Source organism: Carettochelys insculpta, chromosome 1 (assembly GCF_033958435.1).
Source record: "Carettochelys insculpta isolate YL-2023 chromosome 1, ASM3395843v1, whole genome shotgun sequence".
NCBI lineage: Eukaryota > Metazoa > Chordata > Testudines > Carettochelyidae > Carettochelys > Carettochelys insculpta.
Window position 1 is genome coordinate 138,634,757 of NC_134137.1, and position 21,091 is coordinate 138,655,847.

A 21,091-nucleotide genomic window follows, 5' to 3' on the forward strand; every position below is an offset into this window, starting at 1 on the left:
AGACATCTTCTGGAAGATCTTCTTCTGGAAAAAAATGCCATGTGTAGAAATGGCCACACAGGAAAGGACAGAAACAGTGAGGACACAGTAACATGAATAGGTCTCTTCTGTGGGATGATCACACCTGGGTGAATCTGATCCATGTACTTATCATTGGATTAATTGTGCAGTGATGACATACCCTTAGTTCACTGACATTTGTGACTATCAAAAATATGTCTCTGGCTTTGTCCATTTCCGTTGAACAAATATGATACACGTATGGTGGGGTGTAGTTTTAGTAATGTCATTGCCTTACTATACCTTTGATCTTTGTCTTTCATGTGTACTCTCAAAGTTTCATTACAATAGTCTGTGTAATTAAGATGAAGACACTGGTGTGAAACAAGTTGATACTTCAGAGATTTCCTTGTGCCAATGTGATTTGTTCAGGCTGGAGAGGGAATCATGCATACATGCCCAAAATAAAGTGAAATAAAAAATATCTTATTAACTGAAATATATAGGCACCTTAAATCAATGAACATAAGGTAGTTGTGGGATGTATTTTTGGTAATTTTGTAGATTTCTTACCAAAATAGAATGTAAAGTATTTAAAATTATATATCATCTCATCTGATAGAAGGCATAACTGAAGCTCTCTCTGGCTACGTCTACACGTGAAGCCAACATCGAAATAGCTTATTTCGATGTAGCAACATCAAAATAGGCTATTTCGATGAATAACGTCTACACGTCCTCCAGGGCTGGCAACGTCGATGTTCAACTTCGATGTTGCGCGGCACCACATCGAAATAGATGCTGCGAGGGTACGTCTACACGCCAAAGTAGCACACATCGAAATAAGGGTGCCAGGCACAGCTGCAGACAGGGTCACAGGGCGGACTCAACAGCCAGCCGCTCCCTTAAAGGGCCCCTCCCAGACACAGTTGCACTAAACAACACAAGATCCACAGAGCCAACAACTGGTTGCAGACCCTGTGCCTGCAGCATGGATCCCCAGCTGCCGCAGCAGCAGCTAGAAGCCCTGGGCTAAGGGCTGCTGCCCACGGTGACCATAGAGCCCCGCGGGGGCTGGAGAGAGAGCATCTCTCAACCCCCCAGCTGATGGCTGCCATGGAGGACCCGGCAATTTCGACGTTGCGGGACGCGGATCGTCTACACGGTCCCTACTTCGACGTTGAACGTGTAGCCATACCAGATGTCTAAGGTCTGAAGAAGTGGGTCTGTCCCATGAAAGCTCACCTAATAAATTATTTTGTTAGTCTTTAAAGTGCCACTTTACTGCTTTTTTGTTTTGATAGTATATAGACTAGCACAACTTTCTTTCTGTTAATAATTTATGAAGAATATGAAGAAGTGGGTTTTAGCTCATAACCTAAAGCTCATAACCTAATAAATGTGTTAGTCTTTAAGGTGCTACAGGACTACTTGTTATTTGTAAAGCTACAGACTAACACACCATGAAACTAATTTATGAAGTACCATTATGTTACCGAGAGACTACAGATGGTGGCATTATACCAGACACTATGAAGTAAAGTTCTCATGTTTGGTTCAGTCCTAAAGATTGATACATTTGTGGGGCAGCTCCATGGCCAACGTAATGTAGGATCAAGGTGTGCATCCCTGTTGTACGTCAGAGGAGGTTTTGGAGTGCAGTATGCTTGTGCAGTATTTTTAGGATTACCATATTTGAACTTTTGGAAAAAGAGGACACCCGTGAGGAGTGTATCTGGATCAGTAAATGCCAAATCACATTGTATTAATGTCCCTTCCAGTCCTACTATTCTATGATTCTATGATATGATTCTATGACTGTAACACACTATTACAATGTGAGTTGGTAGATTCTGATCCTGATACAGATATCCACCCTCTCACAGGTATCCTCTTTTTTGAAAGTTCATATATGGTAACGCTAGTTTTTTAACTCCCCAAATGACACGACCAAGGAGCATGCTACACTAGCTGGGGATATGATAAGAAACTGAAGTGAGGCCAGATCTTGGCAAGATTTAACTAAATGTACTCTCAAATGAATTCCATGTTAACCTACTTTTGTCTGGAAATGTCCTTACTTTTAAAATTATAAAAAATGGAATACATAACCAGCAAGCGAAACAAACAGAAACTAAAACAAAGAGAATGCAGCAGTGTCATATTTCTAATGATTTGTTGCTATGAAGTGTTTACTTTAATTCACTGCTTTAAATTTTAAGTGTAGATTTAGTGGTACGCCAAAGCAATACAAAGCAGCCTGAGTACACTAGCCATTTAAAATGGGTTTGAAACGTTTTGCATCATGAGAGAAGTACAAGGCAATATGGCTTACGTGTGGATACAACCCATACATAGCAAGTCACTGATTGGTTAAAAGAACTGTAGTAGAGAGACTGGTACTATGTGGAAGAAGACAGGCAGGGAAAGCCCGGTCCCTATGTCCCAGTTTCTCTGTGCTTCTGGTACTCTCTTGGTTCTGCTGCCTCAATTACTTCAGTGGTGCTGCTTCTATAAGTGGCAGGCTGAAGACAACAGAGCCGCAGGGAAAATTTAAAGTATTGATATCCAGAGAAATCTTTAAAAAGAAGTGACAATGGGACAAGTTAAACTGCCAGTGAGAGCCCTTACACAATGTTATCAATGTCCTTAATACTATGGTGTCATTGGATCCAATAGAACTGTTGCATGCAATTTAGTTTTAGAAGAATGGTGATGATTGGTTGAGTTGACTGTGATGTCGCAACGATCCCATTTACAGGAGCAGATTATATAGGCATAACAGTTCGTTCGGATAATCATTACTAACTTAGTTTAATTGCAAAGTAATTTATTCAAATATATCATATGTGAACAATTTCAATTAATTTTAATTGTATGCATGGTTTGAAATGTATGCTTTTATTCTCCTGTTAAGATCATAAATCAAGACAAAGAAAAGACTGACATAGAGGTCAAATTTCTTAAAGTACTAAGTTTTTAATTAAATATAATTCATAAAGTGATTAACAGAGTTACTTGTTAATTTTCATAATTTTATTGTCTGGTCAGAGAGCAAGTGCTGTAAATTTGGAGAGGATATACTCTATTTCTGAAGTGAAACAAAGAAGTTGAATTCATTCTGTAAATGAAAATTGGAACTCTTTCTTAACTGCAGACTTGCAAGTAGCATCTTTGTAACATAAGTGGACTGGTGGGTCTCAGCTTTTATGGGGCTGGATTTTTTGATCCCTGGCCCATTCTTTCAAAAGAGTGGAGGCTATGTGTATGCTCTCTATTGAAAGAGCAGATCAATATTTCGAACTGCTTCTTTGTGTGTGGCTGCACTCTTCCAAAAGAAGATCTTCCAGAAAATATTTTCTGGTAGATCATCTTTCGAAAGATTGCCGTAGTGTAGACATAGACTGTGTGACTGACTTCAACCCTGTAACTAAAGAGTAGGGAATTGTGCTTTGAACATACAAAATGTTATATACTGCTCAATATGCAGAATTACACCCTAGTTATCTCAAACCGGGAACCCAAAATGAATGAAAAAATATATTTAATCTCTGCCTCAGAATACAATCATTAAAATGGTAACAATGCCACCACCATATCTCACAGGAATGTTGGAAAGATTTTGTCTGTAATGTTTGTAATGCACCAAAATATTATAGTGATGAGCACCTTAGAAAAGCTCATGAAGAAATAAGAGGAGAGTTTGAACAGTATGGCTGCATCTATACCAGCAAGTTCTTTCAAAAGATTTTTTGAAAGAAGGGAGCTCTTTCAAAAGATCCCTCACAGCGTCTACACGCAAAAAGCTTTCTTTTGATAGTAAATTGAAAGAATGGAGTGCTCCTTTAAAAGTGCTCTTCCACTCCTGTTTTAGGAAGAACAACTTCTTTCAAAGGCTTCTTTCAAAAGAAAATGTGTGTAGACACTCCTCGGGACCCTTCTTTCAAAAGAGCAGCCCTCATAGTGCCTGATTTTTTGATTTCCAGCCTGGTCTTTCAAAAGAACAGGGGCTGAGTGAATACTGTCTTTTGAAAGAACAGTTCATTATTTTGATATCCTTTTTTTGTGTGTGGACTTCTGTGTGTGGCTTCTTTCGAAAGATCTCTGTAGTGTAGATGTAGCCTATGCAGTACAGTTTAGGGCAATTAAACAATTAAGCCCTTTCTACACAGGTCATTTCCTTTGGAAGTGGCATGCTAATACACGGAGCAAAAGATGTTAACGAGGTGAGGATGCAAATTCCCCACACCACATTAGTATAACATCATGTGATTTGGAGTCCAGAAGAACGGTCTTTCGGACTCCAAATCACATGACATTATGCTAATGAGGCACAGGGAATTTGCATCCACACCTCATTAGCATCTTTTGCTCCCTGCATTAGCATGCCACTTTCGAAGGAAGTGGCCTGTGTAGAAATGGCTTTAGTGAAAATGAAGTGCTGAATAGCTCTGGTCTTTCGGAAACATCAATCTGTGGACAAAATGAGGTAGGTGTTCTTCGTAAAAAATAGTATTCATGCAATTAAAGACTATCCTAATGCATACGTACAAAGGAAACACAGGCAAACTGGCATTTCTTGAAGTCTAAGTGCTTAACTTTGCTAGTTTAACAATGTTGTTCTAATCTGCTCCATTTTGTGTGTGTGTGCATGTAATCTCAGACACCAAGACATTAAGGCCATTTCAACACAGGCCACTTCCTTCAGAAGCGGCATGCTAATACATGTAATGAAAGATGCTAATGAGGTGTGGATGCAAATTCCCCATTCCTCATTAGCATAATGTCACGTGATTAAGAACATAAGAACATAAGAACATAAGAATGGCCATACTGGGTCAGACCAAAGGTCCATCAAGCCCAGCATCCCATCTGCCGACGGTGGCCAATGCCAGGTGCCCCAGAGAAGGAGAACAGAAGACAAGTGATGTATCTCCTGCCATCCATCTCCTGCCCTTGTTATGAAGGCTAGGGCACCATACTTTATCCCTGGCTAATAGCCATTTATGGACCTGACCTGCAAAAATTTATCAAGCTCTTTTTTAAACCCTAATAGAGTCCTGGCCTTCACAGCCTCCTCGGGCAAGGAGTTCCACAGGTTGACTGTGCGCTGTGTGAAGAAAAATTTCCTTTTATTAGTTTTGAACCTACTACCCATCAATTTCATTTGGTGTCCCCTAGTTCTTGTATTATGGGAAAATTCTTCTGGACTCCAAAACGCCATGTAGAAGTGCAGCCACCAAGGCGGCTTCCAGAAGGAAGTCCTTCTTCCGGAGGCCTCTTCTTCCCGAAAATTTTTGAGAAGAAGGGGCCTCCAGAAGAAGCATGTCCTTCTGGAAGCCCCCCGGGGCCACGTTTCTACACTGCATTTTGGAGTCTGAAAGGACGGTCTTCCAGACTCCAAATCATGTGACGTTATGCTAATGAGGTGTGGGGAATTTGCATCTGCGCCTCATTAGCATCTTTTGCTCCGTGCATTAGCATGCCACTTCGGAAGTGGCCTGTGTAGAAATGGCCTAAGTGCTGTGTGTACATATAGTATAATAGAGACTGAACCTCTCTATTCCGGCACCTTTGGGACATGACCAGCGCTGAACCAGAGAATTTGCTTAACCATGGGATGTCAATATTGTCTAGCAGCATTACCAACACTTCCACTGCTTACTGGGCTCTTAGAAGACATTTAGGAGTTAATTACAGCTAAATTACAGTGCAGAACACTGAGACCCAGGACTGCTGTCTATCAAAAATTTTTATGGGACCCCAGGAAAAATGGTTACACCCATGATAAGAGGACATCTGACTAGCTAAAATCGTGCTGGATCACGGATGTTGCTGAAGCAGGGAGTGCCAGACTAGAGGGGTTCCAATGGTAGCAGGTAGATGCTGCCTTGATCATGTCCTTAATTCAATTATTTTTTTAAATAAAAGGAATATGTGCATGCTTTATTTAAATGTATTTTTCAAAAACGAAGTGATAATTTTATGAAGTTGATTTCTATTTTGAATTTCATAAAAAAAGGGATTGTTAACATTTTTCCATTTAATTTTTTTAGTAATTTTTAAATGGGAATTCCATTGTGTATTTTTCTTCATGACTATAAACTTTTATCATTTGCTATGTTTTAACAAAAAAGGACTCTGGTCAATTTGTTTTCCAGATGACATTTTTTTCTAGTTTTGAAGCTTTAAGCATTGACTTAATTGTGGCAAAACAGAGCAATACTGTAAATTTCTCTGTTTTATCTCCATTCTGTTAGGTTTATTGTGAAGCAGTCCTATACCATATTCATCCTACTCTTCTCACTCATATTGGTTCACTCTTTTTCAGAAATCACTTAGTTATGTCAGTTTTGAGAACTGTACTTCATTTGGTGACTCCATCTCTTTTCTGTTTAGTTTAATGAGTTGTAATCCTATTCCAGGAACATCTCATTTTCCTGGGACAACCAAACCCTGACATTGCTTTAAGTTATGATAAGAGGAAGCTGTATATGGAATTTGGTGGTCCAAGCTCTCACTTGTTAGGATAACCAAAAAGCAGTCATGTAGCACTTTAAAGACTAACAAAATAATTTATTAGGTGATGAGCTGTCATGGGGAAGACCCACTTCTTCTGATCTGGAGATAGTGGTATTTTTCCAGTACAGCCCTGTCTCCAGATCCGAAGAAGTGAGTCTGCCACACAAAAACCCATCACCTAATAGTCTTTAAAGTGCTACATGACTGCTTTTTTTGTTTTGCTAGTATATAAATTAACACAGTAATCCTCTCTGTTACCATTCAACATGCAAAGCATGTCATTAGGAAGAGTTCTGGGTTAAACAAACAAAGAAAAAACTCAGATAATTATGATATATACTAGATAACATAATGGGCTCCCCATGTTAACTGGAGCCTTTAGGTTTTACTTTACTACTACAGCTACTACTAATGATAAATATTATTGCAATAATAATAATAAAACACCAACAGACCCAGGTTGCCAGCAGCAGGGATTGAACCTGTAATAATAGGGCCTCACTCCCTGCACTCTACCACAAGCTAAATGCCAGCTGACTTTCAGCCAAGGCTGTAGAGCAGAGACTTCACTCACCCTAGTATAAGGTTTCAGTGCCTTTGGGTACTACAACAATAATAATTTGTTCCTGTCTTTTATAAATTGACAGTGAGGAATATATATTTGAATTTATGACCAAAATTTTCATAGCATTAGACCAAATATATAAAGCAAAGAATTATGAGATCATTACATGCAGAAATAGGCTAATGAAGCTAATTCCTTAGCTGTTAGGAAGCAAATATCTCATTGAATTATGTGTAGGTCCACCAATTAAAAATAAAGCATATTTGTTTCTGCTAAAGCAATCTCCATATTTGCTCCATGGTGAGTATTCTTCTTTAAAGAAATATACAAGGATTTTAAAATTTCAATCATTTGACTACTGCCAGTGTCTTACCTATTTATGCTTTGAAATGAATGCCTACTTCTGTTATAAATCTAATGTTGTCATTATATTACATCACATCTCAAACTCCAGGAAAACAAACAAGTAAAAGAAAACTGCAGTTTTGTAAGGATTTGCAGACAAATCCCTCTATTTATGTAGTTTACTTCAGCTTCCTGCTAAGAATAAGTTTGTTGCATCCCTGTCTAGCTTTTTTTTTCTTTTTCCACCTTCAATGACCTACTTTTTGCTCCTCCCTTTTGAGCTTCAGCCAATTTAAAAAAAAAACTAAGAAACTAATGGTTGGCATGCTTCCAACTTGGCTTCCAACTTAAATCAACGAGTTGCAGTTCACTTTCCAGTTCAGCAAAACTAACTGTTGTGAGACTTTCTGACAGAGGAAGAGTTTATCAGATTTAGGGACCAGTTCTGTGAGATGATGAGCAACTCCATCAATCCATGTCGACAATGGTGTTTTCAACAGGATGTACTCAACATTTTGTTGGATCAGGCATTTGGATAACTAGTGCGGTGAAAATTCTGCCCCATCCTTACTTCTGGAATTATCCCACTAAAATTAATGAAGACATACGATACCACTCAGCATGAAACAATGGCACAATTTAGCCCTTTAGTGATAGCCAAATTCTACAAACCCTTTAGTAATTTTACTCACGTGAGTTGTGTCCACTTAGACTATATTTATACTGCATAAGAAAAGTTACTCATATGTGTGTTTGCTAGTTTGTTTAATCATTTCATCTAAGGGCTTTTATGTAGTGCCCATCACCCAGGTGTCTGAATGCTTCTTTTTCTCTGTTTCAGTAAAATTCATGCCCTCTCCCTTTTCAGCCTAATGTATCCCGGTATGTCCTTATATTTTAGTCAAGTGTTCTTCATCTCTTCAGTTTCATTACAGTGCCATTTAAATGTATTTCCATAATAGCATGGTTTCATGTTTTCTTAGTGGCTTCATCTCACTCATTTCATTACTGCTTTACTGCATTTTATTCAGATCCTTCCATGGTTAGTAGGGTTTCAGTCATTTATCACTAGTATAGAAATTCAGGTCATATAATTCCACTCAAGCAGCTGCACTATTTTCATAGTCATCATAGTTTCCAAACAGAAAGAAACTATATTTAGACCTTTGATGGAGGGCTGAAAGAACATGTGATCCTAGCTGAGTCTCATTCACCAGCAGGCTATCCATCAGGAGCTGTGATTCAATCACCTATTCCAAAGATGCATAATGCTACAAATAGGGCCAGTGATTTTAGAATAGATGGCTCATATTGTCCTAATCTTGATGATATACAGGCAGTTCATTCAGTCCTCAACATCCTGCAGGTCAACCATGAATGCCTTGATTATGGACTGATTCTAGCAGAGAATTTCACCCCTCGATTTTATTTGCTGTGGCCTTTGTGTAGGTGTGTTTGTTACTTGCAGAAACTTCTTTGTCCCTGAAACACTTTTGAGACACACACAAACACATTTACCCAGTCCCAAGGGCTGAAGACATGACCCTGCTAATTTAAACTCCCACACTTACCCAATTCCTAGGGCTCAGGGTACAATTCCCTGCAGGTATGCTGGAGCCGGGCCTTTGAAAAAACCTTATACAGTAATACTCTTATTTGCAATTATTTACAATTACCAAGAAAGCAGAATACATGCAAAGCACACAGTATCATGCTCACCTATCCCAGTACAGGCAGGCAGACTTCCCCATTGAGACAGACAAAGTCAGACTCTCTGGCTGCCGGCTGCTGTACCTCAGGCCACGTCTACACTGACAAGTACATTCAAAAGTAACATCAAAAGAAGTTCATATTTCGAAATCCCCTGCGGAGTGTCTACACACAAACTGAGATCTTTCTAAATTAAATTTGAAAGAACGGGGCCATTCTGTCGAAGTTGGTCCTCTGTTCCAGTGGTGGGAAGAGCACCAACTTTCAAAAGACTGTTTCAAAAGAGGGCAAGTGCAGATACTTAGCGGATGGCTATTTTGAGAGAGGGAGTCCTCCATGGTGCCAATCAGCTGGTGGGTGGCAGTGCCACTCACAGCACAACAGGAGTTCTATGGGTCCTGCATCTGTCCACTTTTAAAGATGCAGGCTCCCACAACCCTCCAGGCAGGAAGCTGAGAACGTGCAGGCAGTCCACGCTGCTCTCCAGGGCTCTGCCTGCCATGATGCTCCAGTTATTCCGCCTTGCTCCCCAGCCCCATGCCTAGCCAGCCAGACCTACACTCAACCCAGGGCCCCCCGAGAAGACTGGGGAGACCTCCCAGGAGGAGAGGCAGTCTCTGAAGCACCAGGCCCCCCCCGGATAGAGGCTGAACTCTGGGACCTCCTCTCCCTACAAGAGGATGAGGAGGTCCTCCACCAAATAGGGGTCCAGTGCCACAATGCTGCAGCCTTTGAGTGGCTCTCGAAGGGCCTCACTGGCCAGGGCCACTCCACCCACACCCTGGACCATGCGATGTCAAAAGTAAAAAAATTGAGACACAGCTACTGGAAGGCCAGGGATATGGCTGGATGGTTGGGGGCGGCGCCCACCAGTTGCCCCTACTATAAAGAACTTGACCACCTCCTTGGGCCCAAGGAGGTGGAACACCCCCCACCCTAGCCTTTGTCCTTGACACAACAGAGCCTGAGAGTGAGCTAGAGCCGAAGCCAGGGACAACAGGTGAGGACTTCCCAGGACTGGTAGCCAGCACCAGGTGCCCGCGGAGGGCATAGACACTTCAGCCTATCAGAGATGATGAGGGCTCAAGCAAGGGGGCCCTTATCATCGACATCTCATCCAGGCCATCTAGCCAGGCCCCCTCCACCTGTGCCATGCCCAAGTTCCTGATGAGACACTCAGGTAGGTGTCATGCATCCGGGTTGCCCTGAGGCCTGGGAAGGGGGCACTTGGTCCTACTCAGGGTGGTCACCAACCACCCAGATGGCCACCAGTGCCAGTCCATGTGGAACCTGGACAGCCATGCTCCATGAGCCCTAGGGGGGTCAGTGCGAGGCACTCAGCACCGTGCAGCCAGGACAGCACTACAGGATGCACAGCCATGGAGGGACTGGAAGGGCAGAGGGGAGCTCATTTGCGTGCACCTCATGTGGGGAACCCTAGGATCTGGACCCCTCCTGAATTTTTGCAGCCACCAGTCCTCTCCCCAGTCCTCCAGCACCAGCCAGTTCCACCAGTTGCTGCTTGTGGGGAAGCCGCACAAGTGACGGATGGCCTGGGGGACTGGTCAAGGGCATTGTGCCCTGAGGACGGCCTCCAGGAGGGTGGCTACCAGAGTGGCTACCTGGACCTGCTGCAACACCGCAGACAGCAACATGACCAGTGCACTGGCCACAACCTTGATGGATGATGGGGGAGCTACTCTGGGTCCATGGGCTAGCCCGGGGTACCTCCTGTACTCGCTTTCATTCTACCTGCCTGGGGACAGCTAGCCAGCCCTCAGTATGTGCAGACCAAGGCTCCAGGGGCAGGGGGCAGCTTTAAAGGGGTGGCTGGTGAGAGCCGTGAAAATGCTTGGCTGCCATGTGACATTGCCCACGGTGTTTCCTGGCCCTGTACTTTTGAAAGGGCACCCTGGGATGTGTAGACACTCTCTTTCAAAAGAGGAGTGGGGAATTTCAAAGCAACAGGTTGGGCCTTTGGTCCCCAGTTGCCTGTGTGGGTGCTCCTTTCCAAAAGTCCGTCTTTCTATGTTTATTTTCAAAAGCCATCCTTTTGAAAGAGTGGGGTAGTGTCGCTGTGGCATCAGGGTCTGACAGCTCTGGTCTTGGGTGTGTGTCCTCTCAGAATTTTTTTTTTTTTTACTTTTTCTTGATGTTCTTTTCCTTCTTTCCATCCTCCTGCTGTTTTCCTTTTTGGACTCCAGTTTAAGCAGTGAAACTTGAGTCCCACTTAGCTATAACTTGACCAATTATTTTAGCATAATTTTACTAACCAATCATAACCTAATGGTAACAGAATTACCTAGCGAATCATATCCCACTACCTCAATTTGATTTACACCTAGCAAAATTAATTATACTGTTGACAGAGATGGATATTTCAAGCACTGGCCTCCTAAAGAACTCACTGGTTCAAGAACTGACCTTCTAAATCCAGGGTTGTGAGCTCAGTCTTTGAGGGTGTCATTTAGTGGCATGGAGCAAACAGATTTAAAAAAAAAGAGATCAGGAATGGTGCTTAGTCCTGCCACAAAGGCAGGGGACTGGACTTGATGACCTCCTGAGATGCCTTCCAGCTCAATGTGATGTGTGCTTATTATTACTATAAACCAAACAGGGAACATACAGACAAAGAGTTGAAAAGTGAGGCCAATCATCATAGAATGAGGATTTGACAAACTTAGTTATTGATAAGTAGTTTCTTGTCAGATGAAATTCTGTTAACTAAAGTTTCTTTACTCATCCTGAAATATGCTTTCTTTTATTTGGTGACAGTAGGTGGCATTCAGATGGGGTCTCCTTCTTAATAGCTTGGTGTGTCATTATTGTAATAACATTTAGATTGAATGCATGTGACCTCTAGCTTTACAGTTAATGGTGGTTTCTGCACTTTATTCTGGCTGCAGAGAAACTCTTGGCCTCTTAATATGTTTATAGTAAAACATATTTATTATACAGTTACATGTTGTGTATAGAACCTTCTTCTCCCTTCCTACATGGACACACAAAGCTCAGCAATTGCTCTCTCCATATGTATGAGATCATAATTACACAGCATGGCAGAGATAGCGGGCAAATTATGAATTTATGGCTTCTTCCCAAGCTACAAAGCTGCTGTGGCTTTTCACCTCACTGAGAACCTCGCAGAAGCACTGGTTAGTGGCAACGGTTTGAGTAATCTGCACCCTAAGAAGGGGAGTAGCAGTGCTCACACACACACACTTCATATCTGAGATCTACCTCCAGAGCAATGCACAGCTTGGCTGCTTATTATGAGTAGTGTTTAAATGGCACAGTCTAGCCTGAGGACTGCAATAATTCTGTGGTTTCCTGTCACTAAAGTAGAAATCCACATTAGTTCTGCTATCTTATTACCTTCTCCTGCTCCATAACGTCATGAAACAAGCTTCCATTCCTTAAATAAACATGAAAGGAAATTTCTAAAGACAAATTCCTTTGAAACTGGAAAATTGATTTTTTTTCAAAAATATCAAAAGAAAAGTTTAATTTTGCCTGATTATATTTTGCAATTTTTATCCACATATGAACATTTTGGAAAAACTAATAGTGTGTCATGTGTGATGTAGTCCAGTTAGGGAAGGTGTACATTTAGGGAGAAAGTCAACTTAAGATACATACCTTCAGCTATGTGACTAGTGTAGCTGGAGTTAACATACCTTAATATGAATTTCTGTGGGATCCTCCACAGCAGGCAATTGATGGGAGAAATTCCAGGGTCAGCAGGAGATGACAAGCAGTTGATTCATCACATCTCTACTAGACCCAGTAAATCAACCTACTAGGTCAACTAAATCAACCCCCAGGAGATTGCTCTACCGAGCCTTGATTTCCAGGTAAGTATAGACAAGCCCTGTGGGAGCCTGTTCCATAGGGGAAACATGTAATTACAGCTTCCATCAGGCACCATAGAAATTCGGAACACACAGTTCACATGTTTAGTGAGAACAATTCTGAGCTTCCTGAAATTAAAAAAAAAAAAAAAAAGTAACTTACTGTAATAAGACATTACATAGTACACATTGATGGACACTTCTTTATGTATCTTTCATTATGTAGAAATGCTCACCAAATCCATACAGGTCTAATTACTATTCACTGTTATCTTTACTTATTGGTTAAATTTAAACAAAATATCAAGGTGATGCTAGCTTTAAAAGAGAAAAGGCTCCAAAAATATTAGAAGTTAGAGAGCTAGAGATCATATTTTCCTGACGAAAAGTAACACACGGTAAACAAGAATGTGTCAAATTAGGGTTGTCAATCACAGTCAACTCAAGCAAATTACCTCAATTTAAAAATTATTCATAACTTTAATAGCAATTTCAATCAGATAGCTAAACAATACCAGAATACCAATTAAATATTTTTATATTTTTCTACATTTCCAAATATACTTATTTCATTAGCAAACAAAAAGGCAAGTGTACAGTAGTCACTTTATATTATTTTTTGATTACAAACATTTTCACTGTAATAAAGATAAATGCAATAGTATTTTTAAATTCCCCTCAATCTCTTTTTCAGGAGAGCACAATTAACGAAGGTACATTTGCTTCCGTTGCATAATATGATGGGATCAGGCCAGATGGTAACAAGAAAATTACAGAAGGTAAATTAGTTCCAGGTTGAACAAATCCCTGTTTCCCTGGTAAGCATACAAGGTTCACAACAGGTTAATCAAAGCACCTGGAGACAGTCTAGAACCTGCCAGAGCCAGTGGAGACACTTAGGTTTGATTGGTACACCTGAAGCCAAACAAGGACCAGTTGGAACTGGTTAAAAGCCTCCTCTTTAGTTAGTTTAATGATGCATCAGAAACAGTGGGAGGAGAACACACTGCTGGAGAACTGAAACTTTAGAAATGTTGTAAGATACCAGGTACTTACAAGTAGAGAGGCAAGAAGTGGGGAGAGTCCTGCTGTGGAAATAGCTCTTCAGGCCCCAGAAGTCTGAGTGAGTTAAACCTGTCGTAGAGGGGAAGAGAGTGAGTTAATAAATTTGGAGACTAAGAGATTTTTTTCCCTCTCTTTTTCACCACTATGCTTATTGTAAGAGTGGCTAATATGAAATAATCTTGCACCTGAAGTACAGAGGTTAGACTGAGAGCTATAGTGAGCCACTGAAGTGACAATAAGACTGGGAGTTGCTGGTTTTCCCCAGATGGGGAGGGAAAAAAAACTCAGCCTAACCTGACCCTGATCCTACAATGTGAAATTAGGAGCTTCATCAAAACAGCTACACTCAAAAATAAAACAATAGAAAACTTTAACCCTACAAGTCCACTCAGTCCTACTTGTTGTCCAGCCACTCAAAGACAAAGTTGTTCACGTTTCCAGCATTACCTGTCAGTTCCCACCTTGTAATTCACTTTAAAAATAAGGAGATTTAATTTAAGTACTTGTAAGAAGTGTATTTAAAAATGCTATTTCTTTTGCCTTTTTTATAGCCCAAATATGTGCTATAAAGAATTATATAAAGGGGACACTGCACACTGTACATTGTGTGCAATAATTGAAATTAATATATTTGGAAATGTAAAAAACCAAATAAATACATGTTTTCCATTATTGTTTAACAATGCAATTAAGCTGCAATTAATTGTGACTTTAAAGAACCTGATTAATCACAATTAATTTTTAACTGTTTGGCAGCCATAATTAGAGTATTCCACAACAAAAGCTTCTAAGCTAGTGATTATTCACCTTCACTATTAGGTTATTTTCCCCAGCGTTCAATGAGTATGGGTATGTTTGTAAAAGCGTGAGCTACAGCATTCTTAATATGAAAATCAAACCCATTTTTCACTGTCATTCTTTCCACACTGTCCTCTAACTCTCAGCAAGCTCTTCCCCCAGTGCAACTCATGGCCACCACTAACATTGTAATTATCTGAGCAGCCAAAAGCTAGTGATTTATTGGCTTTATTCCAGCTAGGATAAAATGTAAATCTGGATAATAGCTGTCATTTTTAGCATCAGAACAGGGAAGGAGCTAGAGATTGATTCTAAACTGTCCATTTCCTTAGCACAGAACATTAGGCAGTGTTTCATTTTAGTTTGCACTGAATGGCTGCTACTGCAGACACAATAACATCTGACCAAATCAGGGTGTGTAACCCATTTCAAAATGTTTTGTTCAAGCACCTCCTAGAATTTATTTAGCCAAAACTATTTCAGTATGGCCACATTTACACAAGCTAGTTCTTTCAAAAGATTTTTCAAAAGAAGGGGCTACGTTTAAAAGATCCCACAGAGTGCCTACACATAGAAAGTGTTCTTTTGAATGGAAGTAAAAGAATGCGGTGCTCCTTTTGAAAGTTCTGTTCCACTCCTGTTTCAGGAAGAACACCTTCTTTGGAAGGCTTCTTTTGAAAGAAAGCATGTGTGGAAGCTTTGTGGGGCACTTATTTCGAAAGAGGAGTCCACAAGTACCAGATTTTTCAATCCCTGGCCCATTCTTTTAAAAGAGCAGGGGTTCCATTGATGCGGACATATCAGTCTGCTTTTTTGTGGCAGGATGCACTCTTTCTAACAGAACTTTTTTGGAAGATATCTTTCAGAAGAACTTCTCTCACAGGATCTCTGTAGTGCAGACATAGCCTATGGGATTTAGTGTTCCTACAATTTGACTATAATTGATAATTTTATTTCCCCAATCATTGAAAAATGTAAAAGGAAGCTGGTTTGGTTGTAATATCTGTCCATGAAAGTATGTCATTATCCACAAAAAGGAGGATGCTGTGGGGTATGAATACATCTTGTCATGTCATTACCTCCTTAGCACCCTACCATTGGTATTACATCACGTATATATTTGTTTTGTATTGACATAGGTTGAAAGGTAACCTCCACAGCTCATGGTGAGACTTCTATGTTACTGCACACTCAACAGACTTAATCCCATATTTATCGTGCCACTATTGACTATGGGAGATTATGGCTAGACGTAATTTCTTTGTAATAGTGTATTATCCTATTGGATGTCACACAAATGATAGACAACATAAAAGAAGGTGAAATGGCTGCTAATGCACTGTGCTACATTGACATTGCTGATATTTTTGTATCAGTCATGTCAGCTGATTTACTATTTTAGTTTGCTTAGCTTCCTTGAGGCAAAAATCACCACATGAATAATAATAATTCTTCTTCACAAACATAGCTTTATGAACAATAAAATATATATTGCTAAAGAGATACAAATATCACACAGTTCTCAAAAGTTAACTGCTCTCTTCATAGTCTTTAACAGGGCCAAATTAAGATAATATGGGACCCCAGAACCAGATCAGGTGAGAACCCCTTTTCCCTGCCCTAATGCTAATCTCTAATAATTATTCCGTTCCTTTTTAGTATGTTTCATGCTGTATGAGCATTCATCCAACCAATGGTTATCCCTGACCACATCTACAGTAAAATATGTAGTACAAATTATGTTGACCTAACTTATGTCAGTCTACAGCCACTGCAGTTATTAAACTGCTTGTCTGTGGGCATATTTGACTCCTTGTATTGGTGGTGCACATTCTCACTAAAGCTACGTCTACATTACAAAGTTTTGTTGATGAAACCCCGGGTTTGTTGACAAAACCTGCAGAGTGTCCACACCAACAGTAAATTGGCAGAACATGGCACTTATGTTGACAGACTTCTGCCTCTCCCCCACAAAGCAGAATGCATTTCTTGGCAGACAGGGCTTCTGGGACACCAGGCAGCCCTATCTGCTTTGCTTCCAGTTAGCTGTTCTGTCAAGAGAGTGGCTAGGCAGTCTGGTTGGTCTCTGTCAACAGTGCAGATCAACAGAGCATTCACTTTCATGTCTGTCAGCAATCTCAGCAGAAGTTTTGTCAGGAGACATCTTCCAACAGAAACATCTGCCAATAGAGCACTGTAATGCAGATGTAGCCTAAGAGTACTCACACTGATTGCACAGTTATGGTGGAGCATTGTGGGAGGGTTTCTGTAATCCAAAAACAGTGTCTACACTACCACTGTACATCTATTTAATTATACTGACTGAGATGCTATGCTACTCAGCAAGGCTGTATTGCCAAATGAACATAGCGAGACATTTATATCAATGGGAATCACAGTTAAGTGAAGACACTTCTGCTTCTAGGCGGAAGTAAGGCAGAAAACATAGACCAAGTCCTGTAGTGTAGACCAGACTCTCATTCACATTTTCAAGCTTTCATCTTCATCTGTGAGGAGTAGAAACTTTTTATTTAAAACTAAGTTAAGATTCCAGTCTCATCTTGTGATTGCAGGGACTAGGAGCTAGGAATGGGTACATAGGACAAAGGTCTTACTGCAGTTCTGGTTTTGGGGACAATTTAGCTGTGTCTACACTGCAATGTTTTGTCTTCAGAAGAGGCCTTCTGTCAACAAAACTAGGGAGCGTCCACACTACAAATGCATTCTGTCTAGAACATGGGTGTCCAACCTTTTGGCTTGCCTGGGCTGCATTGAGTGAAGATAGTCTTGGGCCGTGTACAAAATATATAATATAGTTAATGTACATAAATCACATAATAATGTTAAAAGTTTACGATCTTGTGGGGCCACATTACTAGCTGTCCAGGGCCGCATGCGGCCCGCGGCACGCAGGTTGGACACACCTGGTCTAGAATCTGTCAACAGAACACAACCTTTTTCCCAGCAGAGTTCTGTCTTGAAAGTTTGAGGCATAGTCCCTCTGTCAACAGATTTTGTAGATAGAAAAAATAGTGTATATGCTCCGGGTGGGGGGGCCCTCTGGTGACAGAGAGGGCTTCCAGTTCACCTGGCAGCTGTGTTCACAGAGCTTCCAGTTGGCTGATCTGTCGACAGAAGGCTGGGCAGGCTGGCTTCTCTCTGTCAACAGAGGGCGTTGACAAGGGGAGCCCCTATTAGGTGCAGACATGCTCTGTAGACAGAGGTTCTCTTGGCAAAACTCTGTCAACAGTGACTTCTGTAGACAGAACTTTGTAGTGTAGATCCAACTTTTATGTTTAGGGTGGTGCTATTGGGAAACGAGATTTTGTTTTAAACCTGTGTTGGTTAAAGTAAGGGTATATTCTTTACTGCTGCCAACAAACTCTCTCTCTCTCTCTCTCTCTCTCTCTCTCTCTCTCTCTCTCTCTCACGCACACACAAACACTCCTTGCAGCCTCCAATAATAGGAATACTCATTGTTCTTTCTATATCTAGTTTCACTTTCATGCTATGGTTACACTAGTCAGTTTTGCCAACAAAACGTGTATTTTGTCAACAAAACTGGTGGAACATCCATGCACAAAATGCGTTTTGTCAACAGTTTGTCAGCAAAACTCAGTACTTTCTCTGGCAGCATTCTGCCTCTCATGCATGAGGCATCATGCTGCTGTTGACAGATTCTGTTGACAAAACAGCTGTGTGGATGCTCTGGGGGGGGGGGGGGGCTTTCTCTCCACAGACAGGGCATCTACAACAATAGGCAGTCCTCTTCAGCATGCTTCTCGGTCCCTCTTTTGTTAAGAGAGCAGCTGGGCAGTCTGGCCACTCTGTCAACAGAATGGAGCACTCTCTCAATTAACTTTTGCGTGTGGCTGCATTGTGTCGACAGTTTTGTTGGGAAATCTCTTTCAACAATGACTTCTGCGGACAAATAACTGTAGTATAGCTGTAGCCTCAGAAATTGAAGCCAGAGTTGGAGGTAAGATAAAGCATGAAGATTTGGGGCACATTTTCATCCCCACTCTTTTCCTTTTGTGACATTTGTGTAGCACAAAAAGTGCAGAGACTTAGTTTCCCCTTGGAATACCTCTCCCCACCTTTAAACACTTGATTAAGTGGTTTGAATCGATTTAAACCTGCTTTCAAATGTTTTCTGGATTCAGGGCTTTGCTGTAAAGGTATGTGTTTTAAAGGGGACAAAAATTGGCTTTGAGAGACAGAGAATAACAAAAGAATGAAAAGGTTAGATGAAAAGCACAAGAAAGAGCAAGATGCATAGGCCCCAACCCACACGATGCGCACGGATTTCTGTGTCTGTTATTTGTGGGAGAAACTGAATATAAAAAATCAGCTTCACTGACAGCACACAACATATTTAAAGCTAAATATGAATTTCCAGATCTAAGAAGAATAATTAAAGGTATAATACATAATATGAAATTGCTTTTATCATAACTTGGTTCTTACATATTTCTCATAAATGCAGAAGAAACTTTGAGATATAACCCTGTTCGCATATAAAAATAAAACACGTATAAAACACATACAGAAACTTTTTTCACAGTCAGACCTCGCTTGGTAATTTCAGGTGCAATATAATGTTGGTTGTCAGCAATTTCTACATGATAAAAGAGGGCACTGCAGCTTAGTTTCAACCTTACCCTCAAACCTTCCCCCACCTTCCATTCCAAATCACAGGCACATGATAAAGATTGTATGAGGACAGGGAAACAGATTGGGCAGGTAATTTGACCTTTCCCTTGCTGTCTCTCAGAGAATTATCAGGAAAGAAAATTTAAAATATTCCTGCTGCAAAACTGACGTAAAATGGGGTGTACAGCTATAAGCAGGTCCTAATGTTAATGGTCCTGATGTGAATATTAATTAGTTTTATAGTTTCTTTATGTTACTTTGAATCTAATTTAATAGGAATCTCATATACTTCATCACTTTTACTAGTTATAAAACACTATAACTTCCCTTCCGAAATAGGAAATATGTAGTATCACTGAATCACAGAAATTAGGGTTAGAAAGGAAGAAAAACATTAGACCATGCAATTAATTTCCTTTGCCAGTGCAAAATTGTTCACTTCAGTGCATAACATGACAGTGATAGTCAAACATAAAAAAGTACAGGGGATTGTCACATTTGAAAAAGGGCCTCAGGGTTCAGATGAAAATATCCCACATAGCTGAATTTTGCAATCCACAGCACTTAAAGGTTTTATCCAAAATCCATCAAAATCTGATTGCTTTTGACTTCAATGCACTTTGGATCAGGATTGAAGTGCAGCATAGAGGTGAAAAAATCAACTAAAGGGCAAAGCCAGCATATCAAGGGTGAAATCCCAGCCTCATTGAAGTTAATGGCAAACTTCCATTGACGTCAATAAAGCCAGATGTCATGATAAAACACCACCACGGTCCTGAGCTGGGTAAGACAGTAATGGAGAAATGTGAATTAATTATCAATTTTGTGCTTTATCTAAGTCGGTCAAAATGATTTAAGTTTAGGTGACTGAGGAACGAAACAGAAATAGAACAATGAGATTTTTGTGTCCGTACCCAGGTTGGATGGCTGATAGTTCAACAGAAGAAAAATTGCTAATAGCAAACACGTGGAGCTGTCCAGTGGATGGCAACTTTTAAGGTTTGAAATATGGTTTTCCCCCTTACATTGAAACAAAACCAAAAACTTAAAACATTTTTACAAAACCAGAATGGTTTTGAAATATCTGTTTTCAGATGAAACCCTGAGGGTTTTTGATTTGCGGAGGAAAGTAAATTTGGGGCAGAATACTCCTGGCCTAGACCTACTACTGGCTCCTTTTAAGTGACAGCAAAAGTATTTTGTTTTGAGTTTTAATCACAAATCCTTCTGAATCATGTAGGCCAGGGACTTGAATCGAGGCTTCCACAGGCTAACCACCATGTTAGAGAGCCATCCTTATCACAACCAAGAAGACTTGGTTTTGTCAGACTAGTTCTGACGAGCTCTTATCATAAGTAATGCTCACCCACTGAAAGCTCATGAAACTTGACACCTATTAACATTTTCCTGAATATCTTGCTGTTATATGGCCATTCAAAAATTATAAATAGCTGTGAATCACCATGTTTCATTCATCAATATATTCATAATTTTGCCCCTCTGTTATTTAACTACATTGACTGATGACATGTAATTTAAATTTAGCCAAGGAAAAAGCAATTATAAGTACTTTATTTTTTCT